General features: G+C 28.0%; 1 protein-coding gene across 3 annotated transcripts in view; it reads right to left on the bottom strand.

Annotated features, from left to right (window-relative positions):
• LOC129972847 (endonuclease/exonuclease/phosphatase family domain-containing protein 1-like) overlaps positions 1–21861 on the bottom strand; it is a 124058-nt gene that overhangs the window by 39324 nt on the left and 62873 nt on the right. The window contains exon 1 of one of the 3 annotated variants that reach the window (XM_056087143.1): positions 13538–13672. The exons of the other annotated variants lie outside the window; for them this stretch is intronic. The gene's annotated coding sequence lies outside the window, so the exon portion shown is untranslated. Of the gene's footprint in view, positions 1–13537; positions 13673–21861 lie in introns of those variants that run through there. 3 annotated transcript variants of the gene reach the window in all.

Here is a 21861-nt window from a genome sequence, read left to right as displayed (position 1 = left end):
TCAGTTCGTCAAACAGAACGAGAAGGAAACAAGTTGTTCTTTTGTAACGAAAAGAAAATTCACGAGGAAGTTGAAAAGATTTCCTGCATGTTTATGCAATGACAAAATTAAGGAAGGCAATGATTTCCTTGACTTCTCAAAAGGCACTTCGCTTGTCTATTATGATATCACTGGTCACGAGGATAGCATGTTGATTTATGTAGATTAAAGAACCGAAATTTCGTTTTTCCATAAAGTGGGGGAAGTACTTGCGTGAATTTTACAGTGACAAATTGTGGCAATTTAAATAAGTTGGAAGATTTATCATAATCAATATTCTTTCTTGCCTTTTGCAAGCCTTTTATGTCATTTGGCATCACCGGCATAGGTTTTGATTTGAATTTGAGTTGAAGAGGATTTGATAAAATCTAAATGCCAACAAGATTTGAGTTTAATGCGATTAATTAATTAATTAATTAAAATTAATTAATATATATTAGCAATAAAGATGAATGTTTATGTATTTTTCTCTCTTTGTATGTGTGTTGATGCTCAACAGGCCAAATCGTTTACACTACAATTACCAAATTTGAAGCATATATAGATTGGATGATGAAAATGGGATCCTCAAAGGGATTTTCTTTTGAAATTTTAATTAATTAAATATTAATCTGAATTTTTGTGTTTTATTGCGATAAAATCAGAAACTATTATTGCACAAAAATAAATTGTTCATCTTTTAAAAAAATGTCTTTTTAATAATACTTATTTAATAGTCTTACAAATTTTTCCTAATTTTAGCAATTATTTTACATTTTTTTTATCTAATATCCAACAGTAGATTACGTTATTGGCCTTATTATTGCACAAAAATAAATTTTACACCATTCCGAAATTTTTTTAAAAATGTCTTTTTAACGATACCCATTTAATAATCTTACAAATTTTCTGAACTTGGGGCAATTTTTTTAAAAAGTATTTTTTGACTAGTTTCCAACAATAAATTACATTATTGGTCTAATCATTGCACAAAAATGAATTTTACCCCATTTCAAAATTTTAAAAAAAGTCTTTAATAATGGCACAAATTTTTCCTGCGTACTGACAATTTTAAAAAAAATATATCTGATGTCCAACACTATGTTACTATGTTGATCTGAAATTCAAACCGATTTCATTATTTCATCAAATATATGTAATCACGTGATTTTCTTCCATTGTTATAAACTAGAAAAGATGGATTTCGTTAAACATCTTACATCTAGTTTACAAGACAAAAAAAGGGGGGGGGTTATAGTCCTATAAAAATTAAAGGATAAATGAACTGTACTTTTACACTTTTAATGGCTCTATGGTGTCATGACAATCTTTAGAAACTTTCATACACACAATAAACTGAACTTCAATAAGACGGTTTAATGTATGATAATTTGGCAAAATCACTAACATGAAGTTATATCTAAACGATTTAATTGAAATCAAATATAATCAATATTACTAATGAGTCAGCTGGTCGTCAAAGGCGACTAATATCCAATAATATAAGTTATATTTTATTACTGTATATTTAATAAATTCCAGTTGAGTGGTGAAAAGTTTATTATTGGTTTTCGAGTTTTTTATTAGACTCAAATTGCAATTATAATATTTTATAAAAAAATTGCTAAGCAAAGTTGAATACTTTAGGAAAGACGAATATGATTTTAATTACAAGTTGGAAAGTATTTATCAAAGTGATGAAATATTTTCACTTTGAAATATTTTCACTATATTTATAAATTTAAATATTTTTCAATTTTTGTGTAGTATTAACTTTCAATCAATTATATAAATACCAAAAGCTCTTTGCAGAAGTGAAAAAAAAGTAATAAAGGGAAGATCCAGAATTCTATTAAAAACATCAGTTATATTGTTTCAAGTACTTTTTTATATTTTCGAATATATTCATCTTTTTAATAAAAGAAATTTTTTCACATAAAAGTTTAAAATTTAGTTTTAGTCTCTGAATACATTATTCAAGTCAAAATAGATTTATAAGGTAGTTTATCAACTGCATAAAATTAAAATCTTTGATTAATGATATTCTACTAAAAAAATAAATTTGTATAAAGCAATCTACTTCTTTATTATTAAAAGTATGTATTCATCGTTATATTTATTTGTTACAGTTTTCGTAACGGAAATTTTTATAAAACATTTAGTTGTCTATTAGATAAATAAATGACGAATATTTCTTCACTTTTCCTTATGCATATGTCAAGGACATTAACTAAATTCTTTCAGCTTCCTACAAAAGAGATGTCATCTATTATTCTGAGAATGTTTTGATGAATGATTGTCACTAGTTTTCGTCTGTCATCAAGGCAAATTTCATCAGAGACAGTAGACGCTGAAAACAAATCCTATGAAACTGCCTCTAAGATGAAGATTAAAGTGAAATAAAATATCATTAAAACGAAAAGATAAAAGAACGTAGCCAAAACATTCTTTTTATTATTAGAACTAAATATTTTTATGCAATAATACAAGCAAAGTTTGATGAGAATTGAGAACTTCGTATTAAAAAGCAGTTAATTTATTTACCCATTTTAGAAAATTTGGTTGAGAATTAAACTGTCTGAGCTAGAGTATCAAATTTGGCACATGTATAATTTGAAGGGTGGGAATATGCACATCAGGAAGACTTTTTTAAAACTTCAATTAATTAAAAATTCGGTGAAAGTTTAACTTTTTCCCGCGAGAACTTACAAAAATATCACAACACAAAAATAATTTTTACATTATCTTAAAATTAAAAAAATAATAATAATCATTTCAACGATACCAAATTTGTTTATCGTATAATTTTTTTAAACTTTTTGTAAATTTTAAAAAAAGTATTTTAAACGTATTTTTATTTCTTTCATATTGAGTTGGTCTCAGAATAAACTTTTAATAAACTTCGTGGTTCTTATAATTGAGATTTAACATCAGAACCAAGCAATAGTGAAATTTTTTAAAGTATATCTACTTTTAAATACTGCTGCTGTTACTTGTGATATGATTTGATGCGTTAAGATACAGATTGAAAATTACGAAAATGCATAGTACTATAAAAGTAATACTTCTAAAATAGTATATGTCTGTCAAAATTTAAAGTTAAAAATATTTTACTGAGGAGGCCATTAAGACTAAGTTACAAAAAAAAAAAAAAATATTAATTGAAAGTTTTAGCAGGCATTTATCTCAGAAAATGTTTCCAGTTTTAAATACTATAAATACTAATAGTTTTCAGCCCCCTAATCAAAATGAATGCTCTCTTTTCAAATGTGAAGTTTAATATAAATACGAAAGTAATTCAAATTCCAGCTTAAATAACAAAATGCTAAATAAGTTGAAACATTTTCATATAAAAATACAATAAAAGTTATCTGGATATATTTCATAATTTAGTTAGTATTAGTGACTGATTTAGGTATTTTGCGGTCCTAGGCAGTACACATTATTATCATTTTAATAAAATGATCGGTTTAGTCTCTTCCTTCAACTCATTTTTAATATATTAGAGTTTAATTTTGGATAAATATTCTTATTTTACTAACTTTGTGAAAATGTATTTGTGGTGAAAGCTTATAAGCCAGTTAACAGCTACGCTGCACGAGCAATTGCTTTTGTATTGTGGGTCATGTTACCGGGCTGCGAACCACAAGGTTCCAGACAATAACATTTCGCCACATTGGTGACTTCGGACGATGAACCTTCAACCTTCGTACAGCTGTTGTGCCGTCATCTACCCACAGCAAACCAAAGCCGTCAGGCTCACTTGACGCAACATCAGCAACCGCTCGCCATAACGCTTGGCGCTACTTAAATGGGTACAGACGCATTAGAATCAACAGCTAATACATCACCATTCAACAGCCATATCGCTCGTCTCACCTCCGACTCACTGGAGGGAGAGTCTGTGGTGAACGCTTATAAGCCAGTTAACAGCTACCGCTGCACGAGCAATTGCTTTTGTATTGTGGTCATGTTACTGGGCTGCGAACCACAAGGTTCCAGGTTCTATCCTCACTCATGACAATCCGTCACATATTTATTCATTCTCTGGACTGAGCGGAATCAGCCCAGACAAAGGAATATTGCTCAAGCTGTAGAAGACTTTTGGTATTTATAAATATTCTAATAACAATGAATGCTTAATGAAACATTTAAAACCTTATTTGATAAAGAATTAATACTATCCTAATATTCTATAAGTCAAATAATTTTTATTTTTTACATATTTATATATTTGGCAATTAAGAAAATAATGTCTTTTAGTGAACCTGTTACTATCCCCTTTCAGCCGACTAACTCTATACAACTGCCTAGTATGAAATGCATAACTAGTTACCATATGAATGAAACTGCGCTTGCAGATATAGTAAGGAAGTAAAACGTGAAGCAAAAAAATGAATTAGAATTCATGCATCAAATTATGCTATAAAATACTTTACGAATAAAATATCGGTTTATTTTACACTTGTTTTTAAAATGAGTTATTATTTTGACTCAACTTAGTATTTTAAATATACGTTAGTCATTTAAATATATCCCTCAGTTTCTGTCTTCGATACAGGTGCAATGAATCATTTCTTTAAAATTTACAAAGCTGTTAACCCGATGAGTTAGATTCGTTAAAAAGGTCCAAGAGGAAAATAAATTGCCAAGCAGTCTTTATTTAAAATAGCACAATCACGATTACAACCGGAATTTGTAGAGAAAAGCTTAATCCTCTAGAGATTCCGAAATTGGTAGCCAATATATTACAAACAACAAGTGGCGTTGATATTAGTGAATGAACACTGTGGAGTTATTACTTTGTCTGGGCTACGAAGGTCCTTTGCGTCTGCACTTCGCGCGCGTTCGATTAACACGATTTATGGAACGACTGAAACCAAATTCTTATTTATAAATGAAGTAATTAAACCGATTTAATCAGAAGAACCGGAAATATCAAAATATTATTTTACTAGAACATTATAGGATTCAGCAAATATAACTAGAAATTTTTTTTTTGATATTAAATTTATACAATAGCTATATTACTGCGACTTTAAGGAACAAATATATTTTATGAAATAAGTTAATAATTAAGTTAATACCTGATAATATTGTTTAAATTATTCAAATAATATTTTTAATAATGAGAAATCATAAGGCATGGTATAGAATTTCTAAAGAAAGTAAGAACATTCTGTTCCATTTCAGCAATATTGTATAATATTGTTGCATATTTCAGTAATATGCTTTTTAAGACACTGAACACCATATATATTCCCACCATTTAAAATTCTAATCCTTTTTTTCTTTCTGCTGACTATCAAACTAAAACAAAAAATTGTATATTTAAAAAAAAGCATGTAATAAAACTTCTGTTTAATGAACAGATGAGAAATTCTTTTAAATAATAACTTCTTATTATTTACGCAATTTTTACTATTATAAGCTCCTTAAAAATTGTATCTTTACTAAATTTTGAAAGCACTTTAAAGTACTATTCATTCCTGGAACTCAATCCACACATGACCGTGGGAAGGTGGAGAGCAAGAAGAAAAATGCATGGACACATATTTATTTTCAAGGTTCAAATGAGAATTTTATTGAAATTTAACTCAACAACAGTTTATTTTAGTTGCAAAATTTTTATAAGATACTCCAGCTTTATATTAGATAAATAAAGTTACAGAAATTAGACTCTGAGAAATATGGAAAAGCCAGAACTCCATGCAATTCAAATGTTAAGGTGAAATTTGAATTCAAGTGGTTAATATCTAATCCATTTTAAGAAAATGGATAGATTAAGTTTTATTACATATTAAAACTGAAAGAAATGTCATCGTTCAAAAGAAAAAAAGATCATACTCAAGATTACGACTAAAAATTATAGCATGGGGGAAAAGCCACAATTAAGCCAAGATAAATAGTACTAAATGTGACTCTTAAATATTTTAAAGGAATTGATACATTGATATAAAGTGTACTTTTAAACATTTATGCTGTACAGTGAAATTCAGTATTTATAACAAAAATTATTCAATGTTATGAACCTATTATACAGTTCTAAGAAGAGTAGAATCAGATATTATGAGATTAACAAGTGACGCAGTTGCTCATAGATTTCTAACTACTGTCAAATTAAATCTTTATTAACTACAATTGTGAACTCTTCTAGGAAAGTAAAATGATATTGAATTTTACTCTGCAATAAATGACCCTTTCTGAATGAGCATACATCAAGAAAAAGTCAGAATTCAACAAAAATGAAAGTTTTATATTCAAGGAAAAACAGAAAGCTATCGTGCGTTTTCAATGAGAGATTTTCGTTGACGTATGTAGGAAAGTTATCATAAATTATCGCGGATTATTTCTAAAAAAATCATTGTTTTATCTCTCAATTGGGCAAATGAAGTAATTTTACAGTAGATTAAGGAACTTGAAATGCTTACTACACATTGTAATGTAGTGATGAAATTTTTGACTGCTTAATTTTGAAAGAAAACATACATTTTCTAATCATAACAATTTTGTACCTTCCACAACTTTCCATTTAACTTGTAAAAACCTTGAGAAAATCCTCTGTTAGCAGCTACTGGGTATTTTTTCTGTGATTTTATGTTTCAAAATAATTTTTTTTTATCATATATCTATGTTTATATTAATTTTCTTCTCAGTTTTCCAAATAAGTAAGAAATATAAAAATAAATGAAGTAATAGTGGATTTAAAGCAACAAAACAGTTAAACAATAAAACATTACAGTAGCATCCATCCGGGAAATAAGTTATTTAAATTTCAGAGAATGTTCGTAACAGCAATTTCATAATTGTTCTTCAAATTTCAAAATTACAGATAATTTTTTTAATTTATTTAAACATTCAACTTTCTTTTACTAAAATAAAAAAATGTTTTTATCATAAAAAATAAATTTAATGTTATTTTAAAATTTATTTAATTATTAATTAATTCATATTTTATAAAACATTGATTCGTGATAAAAAATAAATTAATTTAAAATGAATGACAACTATGATTCATGCAATAAATTGATTGAGATATATCTGGCAACCTTAAAATTTGAAAAAAAAAAAAACTTCGATTCTGTTTACCTCAAAATATTCTTAAATAATTCATTTAATTTATTTTTAAAAAAATGGAAAATTTTACTTAATTTCTATAATTAAGTAAATATATACCATGTTTTTCTCTATACCAATTGTAAGATGGCTGTTTAATTAACTACAAAACAAAGAGAGCTAGATGGATAAAATTTGGTAACAAGCTCAATATTTAAAATACAAAGTGTTATTAAATTTTGAATGAAAATTGCGGCAGGATTGGCTGTCTGTCGGTCTATCCTTTTTAATGCATATAAATGTAAAAATTCAACAACTTAATGACTTAAATGAATGAAATTTGTCTGTGATTTCGTTGGATCGAATTTTGGTTTCAATCAATCAGAAAAAAACGACGTCCAAAACACATACTCTGTTTACGAGGACTTGTGTTGTAACCAGAATCCAGAGAAAAATTGCAACAAAAAATCGTAGGAAATTACACGCTAATTCAGTAAAAATGTTAGATTAATGTCAAAGATTAATATTTCGAAACTATTGTTAGGCAATGTATTCTCACTTTATTTTATTTCACCAAATTTCAAATTTTCATGCGAGGGGAGAGAGTATAACACCTTTCTTAAAAAAGTATGAGAGGAAATTTCGTGGAGATAAATTCAGTTCCTCTAGTTATTAGGTACAAACAGAAAGATAGAGACTTCCTATAATTTCATTTAAAATTCTACTGAAATCTGCAATTTTGATGACATTTTTACATAATAAATTTTAACCATCCCTCCCTGAACCTTTTGCTTAATCGTGTTCAGAAAGACACACAGGAAGACAAAATTCCAAAAATATGTTTTCCAGATTCCGAAAAATTTAGATACGGAAATTTATTTAAATATAAAGGTAGAATTTTTTAATAATAAAACTGTCTTTTTTACTTTCTCTATTTACTTCGCATACAATAAACTAAAAATATCATTAGAAATATATTAAAGATACAGGAAAAATTAGATTTCATGATGACGCTGCGTATAAACAAATATGCCCAAAATTTCTTTTCAAAAGATTTCTGTCCATCATCCAAAATATTTCATCCTTTCACTTTACTTCCTTCACCATTATTATCCGTCTCTAAGAGATTATTTTGCTATCAGTCCATCCTAAGATAAACAGCACGCTCGTTTCAGGCTGTCTACACACAGCAATAGGAAATAATCATCAGATCATCCCGCGAGATACTATGCATGTGTGTTACGCGTAGTATCATAAGTAATGCGCAAATATTGAAATCCATTCTCGTACGCAGGTTGGCACTTTACAAATGTGAAAACTGCATAATTTTCTTAAAGTTAGGTGAAATATATGGAAATGAGTTTATAATATTATTTTTAAGATATAGATATCAATTTAAATTATTTTTTTCTTTTTAGCAGATACTGGCATTTCAAGGGAGGAAAAATATATAAAAAACACATTTGCTATTTGTTTTTGCTTTTTTCGTATGCGAAAAGTACTCATACTCGAATGTACAGTACACAACCGAGTATCCGGCCTAATGTGGAGGAAGGGTAGGCCAGATAACAAAAAAGCCGGATAGACAAGAGTTTTATGAATTCATTTCTTTGTCCACCAATACCAGAAGACAAAGTTTTTATACCGAAACTTGCTGCTATAATATGTCTTTCCTCACTTATTGAGTATTAAGCCCTCCATTTGTCTCAAGCCACGTAGAATATGAACGTGGCAGCGGCCTGGTGAGTCATAGAAGCCGTTGCCAGAACGTGACGAGTTAAAATAAAATTTATTTAACTCGTATTACTTGTAAAATTTAATTAAATAGATTGGTTCTTGTAATTTATATGCTGCACTGCACGTTCCAAAAATTTATTTAAAAAATGTAAGTTAGAGAATATAAACTGTTTACAGTTTAACATAGATTCTGTAATGCCTTACTTAAATACAGGAAACATAAATAAAACATTAAAATAAATCGTAGGCCTGATTCTTAAGAAAATGGACTGAAATTGATTTTATTTTTCACTGATAAATGATTATACAGATATGAAAAGGTAACACTAAGATAAGAGTCAAAATTTGCAGTTTTTAGTTTTTGAGAAACTAGGCCGGATTGCCGCTAACCGGCTACTCGGGAGTGTGCTGCAATTGTTAGAAATTTCGATTTCGAGATTTTCGCCTATCACCATTTTTTAGATCTCCAGAAAGAGGAAGGAATGAAAGTTATTCGCAAATACTATAACTCTTAATGCAATTTATCAAAAGGGAGAAATCTGATAAGTAACCTACACATCAACATGTAAACCAAGTCAAATTTTGAATAGATACAAAATTTGACATTGAAAGAAATTTTCTTGTGTGTCGACAATGAGTATGTAAACATTTCAACGCAAAACCATGATAAGTAATAAGGGTAAAAGTGCCATGTGCTTCTTTTCATTATAATTTTAACACATTTCAATCTAATCATCCTCTGCCGAATCTGGCAATCGAATTTAAACAGACTTAAGCAGAAATAATCTTGTTTTATTGGCAACTAGCCGCCTTTGGCGACCAGCCGCTTCGTCAATCTTAATGTTCGTTTAAATTTTAATAATTAAATAGGTTGAACCGGAGTTTAACCCTTTTGTTCGCCAAGTTGCGATAACGCGCCAAAGCTGGCAATCTTTATTATGCACTATAATTGAACATTTGCTCCTTTGCTTTTGAACGTTTCGCAAGGCCGTTGTTGGCGATTTTTAAAAATTGCGCCAAGCAGGGGTTAAACTGCGGTCGTACCATTAAATATTTTACGCAATTCCAACTTTAATAGATTCTTCAGCAAAATATTTTAAAGCTTCAAATTTTGATAGTCATATAATTCACTCATAATATTATAAAGGCCTTCAGTCATAACGTGATATGTATCTCTCTAATTTTCTGTTACCCCTCGTAGAATTTATGCTTTAAATTAAAGTGCAAATGATTAATCTGCAATTAATATAATAATATTTTTTACTGAAAAAAGCATTTTTTTTTAATAATATGATTACTGATAATAGAGTCACGGAGCGTTTAAACTTTATGGGCACTAAAGAATATCTTTCTGAATTTATGTAATATCTCAAGAATTTGTCAACAAAATTTCTCAGATTCATCATGAACAGATTGATTCATTAAGATTGTTTAATTTTAAATGCATCAAACACTAAGAAAATAAAATGAATCGTTTAAAATAATCGGTCTAAAACAGGTTTAAAAAAAACTACTTAAAAAACGATGTACTTAAAACTATAAGCATATATAAAAAATATATAACTAACATAAATACAATTTAATGACAAAAGCATGCAACTAACCTAAAAATAATTTAAATCATCCGTTGATAATGGTTGTCATGGCAACAATCAGATTACAGTGCGCATGCGTGAATTTTCTTCGCCTGTTACGGTAGCGCAACTGCGTGAATTTTTCTACGTCAGTTGGGGTAACGCTATGCAGATTATACATTTTTAATTTCCTTTATTCTGTGTTATTTTAATTCAAAAGTACTTCAGAATGCATCTGAAACATGGATTAATTAACAATGTTTAATTTTAAATGCATGAAACATTAAGAAAATAAACAGAATCGTTTGAAATAATCAGCCGAAAAAATGTTAACCCTAGCCTCATTACTGTTGGGAGAAAAAAAAAACTGAAGCCTTACTCATTTGGCGGTGGGGAAAATGGAAGATGTTTTTGGTGGAAAAGTTGGCGGTGGGGAAAATGGAAGATTTTTTGGCGGGAAAGTTAGTTTTTAATTAATAATTAAAATTCTAATTAAAATTTCAAAAAAGGGACCCCAGGTGCACATTCCCGACCTCTAAGGTATACATGTACCAAATTTGATAGCTGTATGTCAAATGACCTGGCCTGTAGAGAGCCAACACACACACACACACACATACACACACACACACACACACACACACACACACACACACACACACACACACACACATTGAGCTTTATTATAAGTATAGATTTATTTAGCTGTTGTGTTTTTCTTTATTTATATTAATTAATAACAATTTTCCATGTACTTCATAGAAAATAAAGGATATTCTCTTAAATACACATACGTCAATACGGTGCATTTGAGTTTAATTTCAAAATGTAATGTATTTGCTTTCGAAACTTCTTATTTTCCAAAATTGATAAAAAAAATTGATATATATATATATATATATATATATAACGAAATTAGTAAAAATATTAAGTTAATATAAACAAAACAATTTAAAACATTTCAAATTTTTTAGAATTTTTTTCTTTTATTTTTTTAAAAATTCTTTTTGCTTATATTAACTTAATAATTTTAACTAATTTGAATATGTTCATATGTATGTTTCTTATATATATGTATATTTTTTTTCTGTATGGAATCATCTTTAAAATAAGGAATTTTCTAAAGTTCAGATTATTTTATAATTTTTTTTAATGTGCAGGATAGCATGCTGAATCAATCAATTAAAATAGCCCGAATTTTAAAATTTAAAATTTTGTAAAATTTTGCGGAAAACGTCAGAATTTTTAAATATTATTTTATTTGTTTCATCAACAAATAATTTTATATTATTATATATAATGTATAATACATAAAATTTCATTAACAGAATCATTTATTTTTGTAAACATTTTTAGAATAATCTATTCCAAATTTATTAATTTTCTTAAGAAGTTGCAATAAATTTGTTGACGTAAAAGATAATTTATTTGCTTAAAAGATTACTTTTATCAGTAGTTAATATAGTGTATATTAATGAATTATTTAATTAAAGTAGAGTTAAGGCTAAAAGAATAAATGTGTATATAGTATTTTATACATGCTTTAAAAATGTTTTCTTAATTTTCATTCTCCAAGCTTTGCATAATTTAGAATTCTTAAATGGAAATTCCAAAAATATTTTCATAGCCATTTATCATTTAATTGTTCAAAAATTGAATGATAATTTTTTTTCTTATAAAATTTGTACAAAATGTAAACATCTGTAGAAATGTATACTATTAATGGAAAATAAATCCACGCAAAGATGTACAGACATGTTCAGTTGACAAATGCAACTAAGTTTGTCATGTTAAAGTGACGTTACAAGAATTGGTACAATTGCGATATCTGCAATATCAACAGAACTGTTATTATCCTATAAGCATAATCTACACTATAAACACAACCTACACTATAGGCACAAGATATTGTGCGATATTTCTACGAAGTTGATCGATATAATAAATATTTGAGAATATCGAAAAGATATTGCATAAATATTATATAGCATGATGGACCCATAGATTACTAGTACAAGGATACATACAAGGATAAGTAGTATTTAGTAGTACAAAAAAGAATAATTAATCTAATACAAGAATAAGTAGTACTTAATAGTACAATAAAATAATTAATCTAACACAAGGATAAGTAGTAGTAATACAATAAAGAATAATTAATCTAATAAAAAGATAAGTATTGCTTAGAAGTACAACAAAGGATAATTAATCTAATACAAGGATAAGTAGTACTTAGAACCAGCGGCGGATTTCGAACTACAGAGACTAAACAGCTGTCTAAGGGCGTTAGGCTGAGATGTTACACGAGTAGGTAAATTAAAGAAACTTTATTTCTTTAATTGGCAACTAAATAGGTTTGTAAAAAATGCAAAGAACTATAAAATATTAGGATAATATTAATGTTTTAACGAATATAATTTGTCATATTCCTGTATGTCTCAGGACTTTCTGTTAATTATTAAAACATTTATAAGTACCTAATGTCTCTACCAATAAATATTGTATACAACTGTGAATTCAGGGAAGTCTGCATTATGACATATAAATAAAATCATGTATAATGCACAAAATTAATAAAATTAAAATTAAAATAAATCATTAACATTGAAACAATTTCTTTGAAGAATGAAACTAAAATTTCATTTTATTAAAAGAGGTATATGTTATTGTACGCTACATAAAACCGGAGAATACCTGAAACTGCACTACTTAGGAAGTAATTAAATTTTCCCTCGGTCATCTTCAATATCTTAGCAGTACAAATGATGCCCCTGAGTGAAAATAATTTTTCGCACCCTAATCACTTAAAATTTACGTGAATATATTAACATTTAGTCTCTTTGGTGCATCTAAATTAGCTCCTCTAAAATTCCCCTCCACTGCAATTTTGTCGTTACGCCACTGACTAAATAATTAGTTTACCACTATAATAATTAGTTACAGATATACACTATTAGGGCATGCCCAGGACATGGTAGCCTACTGGTCGAGTCATGCATCACATTAGTCGTTATATTCCACCGAACATCACTACGTTACTGCTACCATCAAAAAGAAATCTCTTTTAAAAAGTACAATGTAAAAAATATAATACACTCAATAATTTAAAAATAATATTAGCAACAAAAACATATACGTTAAATCAGACTTACATATTATTATTTGAAGTGATATTGTATCTCGATAGTTTTCAGCTAAGCCATTTTTCCATCAAATGTTATTCGTCACTGAATAAGAAATTCTGTAATCACAACACAGTTCCCCAACGTAAATCAAGGTACACGGTGTGAAAAGTGGAAAAAAACTGGATATCCCTAACACGGTCTAAACAAGGGAAGATACGAGAGATTGCACCATTGAATTTTTATCGATGACATTCTTTATCGAAGTTTCGAAAAAAATTAAAAAAGAGTATTATCATTCGCGACTCTATGATACTGCTCTTATCTGATTGGCCACTCGCGTCGAAAAAAAGGTCCTTCATTCTACTAGTCTGTTCTTGTAGGTTTATTGCTTCCGTAGGAAAACGTGAGATTAGTTTAAAACAATGAACAAACATGTTCTTTTTTTTTGAGAAATCACGCAAGATATTCTAAAAAGTAAAATATAGACATGCATAGTGTTATATTTAGTATCAATAATTTTTGAATTTTAGAATCGATTGTATTTAGTTACCGCCCCATCTGGTGTTCAATGTTTCAAAAATCAACAGTCTTCCAATATTAATAAAATTTTCAAATTCAGAATTAGCCTCCTTCAATGAAATAACTTCTCAGTAATAAAAAAATATTAATTTTGATAAAAATTCCTCTTGGAAATCTCAATGAAACAACTTTTCAGTAACAACAAATTTTGATTTTGATAAAAATTCCTCTTGGAAATTGTCAGTGAAACACCTTCTCAGTAATAAACAAATTTTGATTTTGATAAAAATTCCTCTTGGAAATCTCAATGAAACAACTTCCCAGTAATAAACAAATTTTGATTTTGATAAAAATTCCTCTTGGCAAACTAAAGGCAAAGGTAGATTATCTTATTATTTATTTTTAAATTTGTTTCTCTCTCAGGCGAGAATGATGAAATATTGCATATTGATGAGAACATAGGCCCACAGCATTGAAATTTTCTAAAGTTTAACTTTTTTGTATAATGTTGCTAATAAATATTTTTGCTCTTTTATTTTTATTTAATTAGCTCTTTTCAACTTATTAAATTACAGCCCATGCGAGTTTAATCAATTTTAAATTAAAGAAAAAAAAAGTAAATTGGTGGGGTTTTTTTTATATTTATTTAAATTTGGTAGTACATATGCTGTTGAAAAACAATTAGAATGAGGGATTGAAAATCACTTTTTAGCTCCTTTCTAAGCAATTGTATTTGAGACGCTAATTCCCCTAATTTGATTAATTTTTCTATATTCAATCGTAAAAAAGTTATGGGGAAAAGAAATTTTCGCCGTCAAAATTATTTTCACCCTTTTTCAGTTAGAGGCTCATTTACAAATTCATCTAAGGGTTTTATTCTCCTTAAAACATATTTCAAGAAGGTAAAAATCCGTTCAAAATTGCTTTAGTTAACATATTGAACAAGAAAACACTGTCATAGCATTAGAATCATACATAGTTTTTGAAAAATAATGCTATAACGGAAAACACTTTTTTCACTTTTTGGAAACTTCATATATTTTCGAATTTCTGCTATTTTACTAAGCTAAAAAATAGATTTTGACTTGTGAATATTGGAATAGTATTTCAACCTTATAATTTAACTAAAGTATTACCAGTTAGAAATGCTTCCCCAAATTGATAGTCAGATAGATATATACAGAAAAGTTCTGTCTCGTTGTTGCAAATTAAGAAAAGACATTTATCCCAAAAAGCACAAGATATTATACAATATTATCATATTGTTTTAATGATTAAAAAAAGTATTGCAAATACTGTACACTGTTATCGTAATAAAAAATAGAGGAATAGCAATACTGTCTAAAAAGAATCAAAAACTGTATTTATTGCTAGTAGTGATATGCTCGTACCAGCGATAGCAACAATCTGGTATATCGTTACCATCGTTTAACCATAGAAGCGATCCCTTAAATCACTGCCAGACAGTTAAGAAAGAAATTATTCTCACAACAACGAATAGCACCACCTGTTAAAAGAGCACTGAACTCCAGCAAAAGCAGTTGCACAAATAAAAGATAATATCAGTGTGATATAGTTGCCTATAAGAATAATTGCTTAAAGAATGAATCTCACGTCTATGTTCAAATATATTTGGAAACAAGAAATTATGAAACATAGCATTGCCAAAAGATTACCTGTAAAATGATAGTTTTATTGTCTTAAAACAATATAAAAAGAAAAAAAATGAAAAACATATTGTACTGTTCATAATAAAGATGGACATTTATTATGTTTTCTTCACCTAAAAACTTAATCGCATGTATGAAATACAAGATTTAATTCTGCAATAAAAATTTCTTTAATAAAAGTTGCCAAGGATTTAATTTCAGAAATCATTTTATTTAAAGTGCATAGATTAATGACTGGTATTTGTTAAATGTAGCTCATTGAAAATTTCATTGAAAAATTTTTCAAACTTAAAAATGAGTTGGCAACAGAATTAAGACCTTATCAGATCAAAAGAAAGCGCCCCCTTGTTTGGAAAGTGAAACTACGAATTGCTAGCTCAGTAATGTATATGATATTAATCGATATTGGGAGAAAATAAAGAAGACAGTTAAAATCACAGCTATTAGATTTTGACATATGCAGATAAAAAAAGTAATGCATTTTAAACGCAAAGATAAATGAAATTCAGTGCATTCGTATTTTCTAATGGCACCTTAAATATTATTTTTCGTTAAAATTCTTTTTAAACAACATAACTCATAATAAAAATAAATTGTAAGAATAAATATTACGCAAATGCAATATGATTCTAAGTTTTGCTTGTGATAACGATTTCACCAATAGCATATTTTCTAACTCTGTATTTGTGACAAAACATAAACAGGAAGAGGTAACGATAAAATACTTTAGAAACCAGCTTAAACACAGTTTGCGGATATTGAGTTTCATGATTAGCATTTTATCATCATTTTTTCATTGTAATAAATTTTTTCCTATTTCATAATGAATGAACAATTCAAAATGAAATATAAATAGTACCTATAATTAGAAATTTAGCATACTAAGAGATAAATTAAAATTCTTGATTTAATGCCAAAATGAAACAATAAAATAGTTATAATAAAGATATTTCAACGAAAAAAAATTAACTGTCTAGCCATATCGTTTTTAACCTTCAAATTTCAGAAGCGAAAAAGATAACTTCCTTTTTAAGCCTTACAATGGCAAAATATTATGTCATTTATTAACAGCTGACGGAGATCTCTTATCTTCTGCGTAGTTTAGGGAACTGATGCAACCGAAAACTAACACAATGACAGTTTTTGTTGCATTATTTCAATGACAGAGATTAATAGTTTTACTGCATATATGCGCAATATTTCGAATTTGCCTTGACGCGCTTAGACCAAATTGTCTCCTATCCCATAATTCCAGTTTACACGATCTTTACATTAAGGTCATTCACCCATATTTGCTTCGAGTCTATACTTTATACCTTTCAGCTAAGTCTATTCACTACTGAGCATTCATATTATCCCCCCCCCCCTTATGTGTTGCTCAATTCCTTTTGTGTATCAGGCTCTACAGCTTTCGATCATGGAACAAGTATGAATCATGATGCTTCTTCTTTTTTCTATTAGAAATTCTGAAGTGATGATAATGCAAACATGACCCACTATAAGTAAAATTAGTAAAGAAGCAATGATGTAGTTTCACATTTAGATTTTGTTATTGGTTTCACTGATATCAGTAGTAATTTATGATAATTAATAATAATTTTTGCATTCTAATTACTTAATTGTGTGGTGGAGGATGGTTCTTACGCCAGAAAACCTAAACAATCAACCTGGATAAATTAATAATTTATGCATTCAGTAGTTTTTTTAAAAAATAAGACGACGTATATTTTTACATGAAATTTGGACTGTTCTTCGCTTTTTTAAGCAATGATATTTCTTGCTAGTAACGATAAAAATCTGTAATTGAGTTTTCATTCTTTTCTGGTGCTCTAATTGTGTGAAATTCTGTTTATTTTTGTGTTCTGAAAGCTCATGCAGCACTAATGTAGTTTTAAAAAAATTAAGTATTGATTTCATGCTAATGACTTTAACTGGTTTGCTATTTGATTTCAAGATTCTTTACTATTATCGATAATTAAGTATAAATTAAGAAATAAAAAAAAATCATTAAAATATAAAAAATCTGCTCTATAATATGACAATAAATTAAGGATGAATAATTCTTGTATCCTCCAAATTATTAACCTTTAAACACACACACACACCCTATTATATTTAAAAAATTAATACATTAGTTGTATCATTTAAATCCCAAATTATGTGATTTTTATTGATTATTTTATAGGATCTTGAAGCAAAAAAAGTTTGTCCTTAGTATAAAACTTTTTCATTCATATAAGCCAATTTCATTTAAAAGTGAGTCTGAAAAAATAAAGTCAAAATTTTGAACCAGCCCTTTTTTTCTGTTTTTGCCTTCATTTTATTTTTTATTCATTCCTTTCATATGTAACTCAATTTATATAAAATATAAAATTTTTTCCAGACAAAAAGCAATTTAATTATAACTCAAAATATTACATTTTGGTAATGATTGCATTTAACTTTGAACTTTATGAACCAAAATATAACATTCAGGGTAAAGATGATGCCAACCCCCAAGTAATAAATAAACCAACCAAATTTTCCATCAAACTTAGAATTCTTCTTTACTACTAACTAGTAGTATCTATAAAGGCAAACCAAGTAAACAAACTACAAATTTTCGGAAATTCTTAAAATTTCTTAGAAAAATACAATCAATATGCTTGAAATTTAAAGCAAATATACTGCTCAATCAATAATAAAAAAAGTGTGAAACCTCTGTAACTTTTTTTTTACTTACTATCGCATTTTCACAAAATCAATATAGATAGAAATGATTCGATGTGACAGATTTATCCTAATCAACAATCTGATTAAGCGAGTTAAATAAACATGGTTGATTAATTTCAATCTCGGAAAATTTTTCATTTCTGCTATCATTTTTTGCTTTCTTGCTGAATTGATTCATCTCATGAAATTAACCTTCCAACAAAATTCTATGGAGCTTTTATAAAAAGTTTTTTAAAAAAAAACCGTTTCCAATATTAAATAACTTTTGTGTTCTTCCGATGATATTTCGCAGACTATTCTATATTTCTCAATTTTTTTTTCACTAATTAAAATAAAATTATCTTATTTAATAAATTCACGAATTCAATATATAAAGTTTTTTTGAATTTTATGAATTTAGAAACATTAATGCAAAAAAATTGAATAGTAAGAAACCTTGGAAAAACCTTCACCCATTCTGCTTAACAAACATGAAATTCAACACATCTATATTTTTAACTAGGGCAAAAAAAAGCTATGATTATAATGATCATTCATTTATACAAGAATAAGACATTCAGCCATTTGACAGGGGCGCATTTAGCTTATTGAGAACTTATTACAAACAAGTATTGAGCAACTCGTTGTTTGCATCAAGTAATAGGGATAAATCTGTTATACATGTTGTGTCTAAATTGGTTTGTTAAATCTAAGATCCAAATAATGTCATGGAAAGGTACTATATTACAGGTTTTGTTTCTTTTAATTAAAATATTATTTTTATTGATAATGAGCCCTCTCTATAAATCGACAAGCCAATGATTCATTCAGATTTCATCTATGATTCATCCATTGTAGGTTCGTCAGTACAGATTATGTCCAAATCTCTTGTCATCCTAAATATACCATCGATGTCCTTAGATATTTTCCTTAAAAATGTGTGACCTCTTCTTTAGTCTCAACGAAGAATAAGAACAAATAAAGAAAGACAAAAATTTAAATCAAAGGTTACCATAGATAGGTCTGATAGCCTTAAAGGCATTGAAATCTAATGATGTCCGCAAAAGAAATAAACAAATAAAAACATAGAAAATGATCTAAAAAAAGTGCTACTTTATCATGAAAAAAAACTTAGCAAAAGATGAATTATGAACGAAGTGAATGATTTTTTTTTTTCAAATTAGATTGTTCAGTAAAGATTGTATTTATGCATTCAACAGTAGAATAATGAATATATTTAAAAAAGAATAAATCTTTAAAAAACTTTTAACTCTTGTAAATAACTTGTTTTCACACATAAAGATTTGAGATTTGCTCAAAATAACTTATATATATAATAACTATTATTTTAAGTGAATAAAAGTCATTATCTTATTTATGTTTAAAGTCATTATTTCATTTCATTAATGTTTATTTTCATAAGTCCAGATCTTAGAGCCAATATTCTCAGATTAGGGCTACAATTAGAGGCGAATTTAAGCCTTTTTCGGCTAAATCGGCCTCTAGTACCTGTAATCTTTCCCTCTACTAATTAATATAATCACCATGCTAATTATTTATTTAAATTATTTACTTTCAGATTATTTATTTTTTATACTCGTGGTTGCGCAACAATCATGTTTATATACAATTTTATTTATAAGCAGATACTCGCTATATGGGATATATTATTATATACATTCGATTATACAGCAGTTCTTTGTATTTACAGTATTATTATTTTAAATACTTTAATAAATAAGTAAAAGTAATGAAAGAGTTATATAATTCATAGAATATATAACTAATAGTTGTTTGTTTGTTTTGTTGTTTCTTATGGCACTTGCCATTGACAAGCCTGCTGTTACGAAGACAGCGATTTAAGCCTGAGGGGGAACGTCTCTTATTTTTTTTATAGCAGCGCCATCTAGGGCCAAGAGTACGACTTTGCTACTCACGCATCACTCATTCGCTTGCACAACCCCTTTTTACAGGAGGGCACATTCACACATAGAACAACAGAAGAACAACCATGCCCAAACCGGGACTCGAACCCGGGACGCCCAGATCACGGGGAAGACGAGCTACCCCTATGCCAGGACGCCGGCACTAATAGTTGTACATAGAATATATAACCAATATTATACAATTCATAGAATTTGTATATAATTTTTTGAAATTCATTAATTATCAGTTAATTGCTTCTTACATTTTTTTAATGAACTGCTTGTGACTCTTTCTCAGTTTAGAATCTAGCCGTTATAGGCAGCTGCCTAGTCTGTCTAATCGGAATCGCCGCTAGTCATAGCACTATATTGCACTATTGACAACCACGTAAGATTTCTTTAGAAATTTTTTTAAAGCATTTATTGAAAATTTTTATAGTTTAAAGGACTTTTTAAAACCAAACAAATTTAAGATCAACATTCGCAATAAAATTGTGAACTTACATGCAAAGCCAATAAAAGATTAATATTGAAAAATCTATCAAAGATATAACACTCTCCCATATGTGAAATATATATCTATTTCTTTTTTACTGTAAATCATGACATGTTACTCATTTTTTTAAAAATTTCCAATAAAGAATGATATAAAAAATATAACAGTTTTCAATTTTTCTTTAAAATAATCTTTAATAAAAACTATATGAAAAAAAATCTTTCCCAGTGCCTCATAAAGAAATAATATTTATCGTATATAAGTAATTAAACATGTATTTCTGAATTATTGCTACTTTACTTTCTGACCACAAAATGACAACAAGGACCTAAGAAACTTTTATCGAAATAATATCGTTGTCAATGTTCACCTAAACCGAAATTTTTTTTAAAAAAAAGATATATATCTTAGTTAAATATATGCAAAATGCAATAGATAAAATGCGAAAAAAAAAGATTGTTTGACATAAAGAAATTTGGATTAATAAAAAATACAAAATATTTTAAAACACGTATTTTACTCTCTAATTAATATCGTTTGCAGAACACTTCTTCATTGAAGTCCCATTGGAGACGATCTTTGATTTAATTTTCTTGGTATAAATATTTTTTCAAGGTCGTTAATAAGTTATTTTACAAAAAAGTACAATTAAATACTTATAATGGAAACCTTCACACTATACGACGCGTGATTTAATTATGAAGTCAACGACTTATATCGGTCAATATGAAGATTAAGCAAATAGACACCATGTCATTATCAGCCTGCGGAAAAGAAAAAAAAATTACACAATCAGAAAGCTTTGGCAATGAACTGTCGCCTGCGTAAAATGCTTGACATTTTTGTAATCTTATATCTCTCAAGTCTTCAAAGTCCAAATTTACTGAGAGACCAATATAACTTTCCGTGTCATTGTTTTCTTGATAAAAAGCGCCCTTTGAAGCTATTTTTCACGTGGTATAGATACCGTTCTCCATGAATGAAAGTAGTGGAAGAAAACATGTTTCATTTTCTAAAGCAAAAGGAACAGTTTTAAAAGGTTCTTTAATG

The sequence above is a fragment of the Argiope bruennichi genome, chromosome 6 (genome assembly GCF_947563725.1).
Source record: "Argiope bruennichi chromosome 6, qqArgBrue1.1, whole genome shotgun sequence".
Taxonomy (NCBI): domain Eukaryota; kingdom Metazoa; phylum Arthropoda; class Arachnida; order Araneae; family Araneidae; genus Argiope; species Argiope bruennichi.
Note: the sequence above shows the minus strand (reverse complement) of the source record. Positions and strands in the feature narration are given on the sequence as shown.